This window comes from Chrysochloris asiatica, unplaced genomic scaffold (genome assembly GCF_000296735.1).
Source record: "Chrysochloris asiatica unplaced genomic scaffold, ChrAsi1.0 scaffold00134, whole genome shotgun sequence".
NCBI classification, from domain to species: domain Eukaryota; kingdom Metazoa; phylum Chordata; class Mammalia; order Afrosoricida; family Chrysochloridae; genus Chrysochloris; species Chrysochloris asiatica.
The window spans coordinates 5,161,940-5,169,983 of record NW_006408652.1 but is presented as its reverse complement, the minus strand read 5'-3'; positions in this window follow the sequence as shown (position 1 = coordinate 5,169,983).

Below are 8,044 nucleotides of genomic sequence, written 5' to 3'. Positions count from 1 at the left end.
TCCTCAACATAATCAAGAGCATATATACAAAACCAACAGCCTACATCACTCTCAATGGAAAGAACCTAAAAGCCTTCCCTCTGTGAACGGGAACCAGGCAAGGATGCCCTTTGTCACCACTCATATTCAATATTGTTTTGGAAGTCTTAGCCAGAGCTATATGGCAAAATAGGGAAATTAAGGGCATCCAAATTGGCAAAGAGGAAATAAAACTCTCTCTATTTGCAGACAATATGATGCTATACATAGAAACCAAAAAAAAAAAAAAAAACTCAGTAAAAAAGCTACTAGACATATTTGGAAGATTCAGCAAAGTGGCAGGATATAAGATCAACATACAAAAATCAATTGGATTCCTCTGTAGTAACAATGACAGCACTGAAAAGGAAATTAGGAAAGCAATACCATTTACAATAGCCACCCAAATTGTGAAATATCTGAGAATAAATGTAACCAGAGAAACAAAGGGCCTACATAAAGAAAATTACAAAACACTACTATAAGAAACCAAAAAAGACTTACAAGAGTGGAAGAACATACTATGTTCCTGGATAGGAAGACTCAACATCATGAAAATGTCAATACTACACATAACAATTTAGACACATAATGCAATCACAATCCAGATTCCAGAGACATTCTTCAAAGAGATGTAAAAGACAACTACAAACTTTATATGGAAAGGAAAGAGACCCGGGATAAGGAAAGCACTGCTTAAGAGGAACATGGTTGGAAGCTTCTCACACCCTGATTTCAAAATCTACTACATGGCTACAGTGTTCAAAACAGCCTGGTACTGGTACAATGAAAGATACATTGATAAATGGAACAGAATTGAGAATCCAGAAATTAACTCATCCACATACAGCCAACCGATTTTCGACAAAGTGCACAGGTATATTGCATGGCGAGGAAATAGTCTCTTTAACAGATGGTTCAGGCAGAACTTGAAAGCGATATGCAAAGATTGAAACAAGACCTTTACCTCATGCCCTATACAAAAACCAACTCAACATGGATTAAAGACCTAAATGTGAATTTCACAATTTTGAAGGTCATCAATGAAAAAATAGGGACAAATGTGAGGACTCTACTACAGGGAATACACAGACTACAAAACATTTTGAAAATTACACAAACAAAAGTAGACAAAATAGATGACTGGGACATACTAAAAATTAAAAATGTATGCGTATACAAAGACTTCACCAAAACATTAAAAAGGGAACCCATAGAATGGGAAAAAATCTTTTCCAATGACACATCAGACAAGGGACTCATTTCTAAAATATATAGGAAACTACAACACCTCTACAAGAAAATGACAAATAACCCAATTAAAAAATGGGCACAGGACACGAACAGACACTTCACCAAGGAAGAGATCCATGCAGCTAACAATCATTTGAAGAAATGTTGACGATCACTAGCCTTTGTTGTTTTTATGTGCCATTGAGTCAGTTCCGACTCATAGTGACCCTGTGCAAGGTTTCCGAGGCTGTAAATCTTTACGGGAGCAGAAAGCCTCATCTTTCTCCTGAGGAACAGCTGGTAGTTTTGAACTGTGAACCATGAGATTAGCAGCCCAATTCGTAACCACTACACTACCAGAGTTCCTTTAGAGAGATGCAAATCTGAACAACAGTGAGATATTATCTCACACCATCAATAACAGCAAAGATCAAAAAAGTATAGGATAAATGCTGGAGAGGATGCGGAGAGACTGGGACCCTCCTACATTGTTGATGGGATTGCAAAATGGTCCAACCTCTCTGGAAAGCAATATGGCACTTCCTCAGAAGATTGGAAATAGAAATACCTTATGATTCAGCAATTCCTCTACTTGGTATTTACCCACAAGAAATATGAGCCATAACACGAGTAGATATATGCACACCAATGTTCATAGGATCACTATTTACAATAGCAAAAAGGTGGAGACAACCTAAGTGCCCATCAATTGAAAAATGGATAAACAAACTGTGGTACATACACACAATGGAATATTATGCTACCTTGAAGAATAACAAGGAAGCTGCAAGACATCACATGACATGGATGAACTTTGAGGACATTAGACTGAGTGAAATTAGTCACAAAAGGAGAAATGCTGCATAGGACCATTATTGTAAAAAATTAAGAAAAAGAAACCACTTTAAAAGGGGGGAAAATATTATACATATATTTGCTGATCACCAGGATGTATGGGATGAGAGGAGGGGAGGGGGGGAGGGGAATATAGAGCACAGGGTAGGGAATAGACACAGGATAGCTTGGGTGCTGGGGGTGCGGTGGGGTACAATACACAAGAAGGGGTAGAAGAATGGAAGAACAAGGCTGATGGGAGAACAGTTAGGCAGGTTTGCATGGGCTGAGTAGGAAAGAAGTAAATGATGATGTATGCACAACCTTGGAACAACAGGGCTCCGGGATACAGGGATTGAGACATGGCTGGAATGGGGAAAAGGGGGGAAATAATGTTAAGATGCTTGGCTGTCATTTGAATTTTGGTTTCCCTTGCCTACCATTGTAAAATAGACACTTGAAGGGGGGAGAAAGGAATGGCCAGAAACATCACTACAGAAAGATTGTAAGTCTGTCTTCAGCCTATAAATGATTGGAATACCTTAAAGGGGGCTAGAATTGCCTAGTGAAAGAGGCTTCCTGTGGAGTCTTTACATTGCATAAGACCATAGGTGGAATCCAGATCCCAATCCAGAATCGTCTGAGGTTGGAAATTTCCACTGGAAACAACGAGTAGACCAGCCTGGAGTGGCTAGAAGAACAGAAAATATTTCATGAAAGAAAGACCGGCAGAAAAAAGTCTGAAACAATAATGGCAGTCTGATTGATTACTACAAGAACCAGTAAGCTGTTCACCCTGGAGCCCTCAAGGCAAGTGGTCGGGATCCCTCAGAGAAAATGCCCTTCCAAAACTAAGACTCAAGGGAAATACATGAGCAGTCATGTGGTCTGGCTGGTGACCACGTTAGTCACTGATAAAGGGAAAAGGGGGAGAAAACAGCAATGAAGTTGTGAGCTAAGTCCGACCACATTCAACGGACCCCTGTGAACCCAGGTGGAGACTTGGATTGCCAGCAGTACTGCAAGACCTGGGGACGCCTTGGCCCATAGGCAGTGACATGGCCACAGAGGATTATTCAGAGAATGAAGTGTGCAGCTGATATGAAGTGAGGGGAGATGCACAAAAATGGTTGTAGCAGTACATCAACAGACAACTCCTAGAAATTCAAGCCGGATTCAGAAGAGGATGTGGAATGAGGGATAACATTCATGATGTCAGATGGATCTTGGCTGAAAACAGAGAATACCAGAAAGATGTTCAATTGTGCTTTATTGACTATGCAAAGGCTTTTGACTATTTGGATCCTGACAACCTTTGCATAATATTGCCAAGAATCAGTATCTAGAATATTTAATTGTGCTTATGAAGAACTTGTACATATTGTTAGAAGAGAGCAAAGGGATACTAAATTGGTTTAAAATCAGGAAAGGAGTAAGCCACAGTTGTATTCATTCACCATATTTATTCAATCTGTATGCTGAGTAAATAATCCAAGAAGCTGAATTATATAAAGAAGAACATGGCATCAGGATTAGAGGAAAACTCATTAACAACCTGTGATATGCAGATGATACAACCTTGCTTACTAAAAGCAAAGAGAACTTAAAATATTTACAGATGAAAATCAAAAACCACAACCTTCAGTAAGGATTACACCTCAATGTAAAAAAGCAAAACAAAACTCTTTACAACTGGAACAATAAGTAACATCATGTTACATGAAGAAAAGATCTGAGTTGTCAAGGACTTCATTTTACTTGGATCTACAATCAGCACTCATGCAAGCAGCCAAGAAATAAAGTGACATATTGCATTAGGGAAATCTGCTATACAAGACCTCTTTAAAGTGTTCAAGAGCAAAGCTATTAGCTTGAGGACTAAGGCGCATCTGACCCAAGTCATGGTATTTTAAATCACCTCATATGCATGTGAAAGTTGGACAATGAATAAGAAACACCATAGAATTAATGCATTTGAGTTGTGGTGTTGGAAAAGAGTATTGAAGGTACCATGGCCTGTTAGAAGAAAAAATAGGTCTGTGTTGGAAGAATTTCAGCCTGAGTGCTCCTTAGACACCAGAATGATGAGACTTCATGTCTTTTACTTTGGACATGTTGTTAGGAGGAACCAGTCCCTGGAGAAAGAAATAATGCTTGGTAAAATAGAAAGTCATTGGAAAAGAGGAAGACCCCCAATGAGATGGATTGGCAGCAACAATGGGCTCAAGCATAACAACAATTGTGAGGATGACACATAACTTGTTGTTGTTAGGTTCTGTAGAAAACCTATGCACAACAGAATGAAACAGTGCCCAATCCTGTGCCAACCTCACAGTCATTGCTATGCTTAAGCCAATTGCTACTGTCACTGTGCCAATTCATCTCATTTGGGGTTCTTCCTCTTTTTTGCTGACCTTCCACTCCACAATGTTTAGATCTGTTGTGCACAGAGTCACTCTGAGTCTGAACCGAATCAATGGTATAGTACTAAACCATGGGGTACTTCAATGTTAAGAGGTAGAATGGAGGAGGAGGAGGAGACAGAAAAGGGAACTGAGAATGAATAAGTAGGGAAATAGGAAAATCAAGCAAAATTAACAAGAGAATGTGCTATTTTCAAAAGTAGGGGAGAGAAGAGTGACCATTTGATTTGGAGGATGGAGGCTATGGGCGTTCATGTCAGGTGACAAAGGCAGGGGTGGTCTTATTGTGTTCGATTTAGTCGATTCTGACTCATAATGACCCTGTGTAGGTTTTTTGAGACTGTAAATCTTTCTGGTAGCAGAAATCTTTATCCTTATCCTGCAGAGCGGCTGGTAGATTTGAACTGCTGATCTAATAGTTAGCAGGCCAATTTGTAACCCACTACACCACTAGAGCTCCATTTTGAGCCCTGTAGGAGTGGCTAATCCATTGTGGCATGAGGAAGCAGTGCTGGGGTGCAGCCAGATGGTTTGGGAAATTTGGGAAGTTGGATTGCACATGGTTTTGCTTCTCTTTTCTTGGTAAAGTAGGATACATATTATAGACAGATTTGGACATGTGCCTACATGTCTTTTAAAGCACACACAGAGCAAGCATGCTTACACATATAGACTCACACATCCATATGTGTATGTATGTGAACCATATATATTTAGGTTTTATTTTGAAATAACTGTAGATTCACATGCAGTTATAAAAACAAAACAGTATATCAACCAGTTTGCCATATGGCAACATCTTACTATAGCACAACATATTACTATAGCACAATCTCCAAACCAGGGGATTGACATTGATGGAATCTTTTAACTATATTTAGATTTCACCGGTTTCATATGCGCTCATTTGTGTGTGTGTGTGTGTGTACGCACACATGTGTGTGTGCGCATGCGCACACGCGTGTTTTGTTTTTTGCAATTTTATCATCTACCACCATCTTCCAGTTAGTTGTACTGTGGTGGCTTGTGTTTTTCTGTGATGCTAGAAGCTATGCCACTGATATTACAAATGTCAGCAGGGTCATCCATGGTGGACAGGTTTCATTAGAGCTTCAAGACCAAGAAAGACTGGAAGAAAGGCCTGTCCCTTTCAAAAATTTACCATTGAAAATCACAACAGAATATTGTCTGATATAGTGCTGGAAGATGAGCCCCTAGGTTGGAAGGCCCTCAGAATACACAGTGGCTACAACAGAGGACTTGACATTCCTGCAGTTTAGAAGATGGCATGGGACCAGGCAAAGGTTTGTTCTGTCAGAGCTGACTTGATAGACACTAACAAAAATATGCTTTCAGGCTCCCATTATTCTTGAGGTTTCAAGATGGATAAACAACTCGAGTTAGGAAAATCATGGGTAAGGAGTCCCCGGATGACTCAAATAATTTATTGTTCAACTAGTAGCTGGTAGATTGACAGTTTGAACTCAACCAGAGGCACCTCAGATCTGTTTCTGAGAGGCCACCACCTTGAAAATTCTGTGGAGCAGTTCTACTCTGTACACATGGGGTTGCCAGGAGTCTGAACTGACTGCACCTAACAACAACAGGCCTGAGACTGGCAGACCTGAGATAGCCTATGATAAAAAAAAAAAAAAAAAGACTGATCACTTCTAATAACATATACAGCAATTAACACGGCAGTAGTTCACAAACAAGAACCAAAGAAATATATGTGTACTTCGGATTTAAGGGCTTTTTGTTTTAAAAATGCTCAGGTAATTAAACAGGGACAGTACAGAAACCCCATAGCTACCAAATGGCAACTCTAACTTGTCCCTGAGAAACAGTATATTGTCAATACTCTTGCTTAAAAAATGCTAAAAATACCACCACAATCCATTTCAAGAGTAGGGAAGAAATATACAGAAGATTAACTCAATTATGTTTCACCAATGATTGCAAAGAACCCAAACGAGTCATTTGGAGCTCACTGCTGAAAGACCAGATACTATGGGGACTTGGACTGTTTTGTAAAGGTCTCTAACAATATATATGGAGAAAGAAAGAAAGTGTCTTGATGTGGTGATGTTGGTTAGTGCACTGGACTGCAAGGTAGGTTTGAACTGTAAGGTCGGTGGTTCAAACCTATCAGCTGCTCCTAGGAAACCCTATACAGGGTCGCTATGAGTTGGAACAAACTTGACAGCACTTAACAACAATGTATATATATATATTGAGGTTGTCAAGAACTTCATTCTTCTTGGATCAACTATCAACACTCGCGGAAGCAGTCAAGAGATCAGATGTATTGCATTGGGCAAATCTGCTGCACAGGAACTTTTTAAAGTATTGAAGAGCAGAGATGTCAGCTTGAGGACTAAGGTGCGCCTGATCCAGGCCATGGTATTTTCAATAACCTCATATGGATGCAAAAGCGGGACAGTGAATAAGGAAGATCATAGAACAATTGATGCCTTTGAGTTGTAGTGTTGGAGGAGAATACTGAAAGTGCCATGGACTGCCAAAAGAACCAATAGATCTGTTTTGGAAGAAGTGCAACCAGAATGCTCCTTGGAGGCCAAGACAGCTAGGCTTTGTCTCTCATACTTTGGACACATTGTCCGGAGAGAACAGTCACTGGAGAACGATGTCATGCTGGGTAAGGTGGAGGTTCAGAGAAAAAGAGGAAGACCCCCAAGGAGATGGATCAGCCAGGTGACATCATTGATGGAGTCAAGTGTGGCGGCGGTAGTGAGGTTGGCCCAAGATCGGACATTGTTTCGTTCTGCTGTGCATGGGGTCGCTATGAGTCGGTTCTGACTCGATGGCACCCGACAACAACAACAACATATATATTGTATGTATATTTGTTTGTTGCTATGAAGCAGACTTGACATGATTCTAACACAATTGCTAATTTTGTTCACGTCAATGAATAAATCAATTAAAATAGATTTAAAAATAAAATATGTTTATCAATATGTTGCTATAAAATCCTTAGGCCCCTCCTCTTACTCCTACCCCAGAAAATGCCCATTTGACTACCTTTGTTACCTTTTCATTTGTGGGCTGGCTTACTTCAAATAAAGGGACTTTTTAAAGTTCACAGAAAAAATCCATTATCCTTTAATTCCAGTTTTTCATGAATTGTTTGAAGTCCCCTAGAACAGTTCCAACAGATGCTACTAATAGCCCATTTCCATGGATGTAGTCATTCTTTCAGCATGTATTGATTGGGTATTTACAAAGCATTGGTTATTCGTCTAGACTGTGGGGATACATATCTGAACATAGTCCCTGGACTCAAAGAATTTAAAATTAGCCAACTATTTACCTCCCAACACAGACTCCAATGTTGAGAAAAAATTAATCCATTAATTCCTGACTCCTTTTTCTCTTCTGGCACTCAATGAATGCTTCCATGGTACCATTTGGCATACCCATGTGAATTGTCTGTTGGGGAGGCTGGGCCCCACTATACTATGAGCAATTTAAAAGAAGCGAGGATGGGAGCTAAAGACAGTCATCCTTCAGCT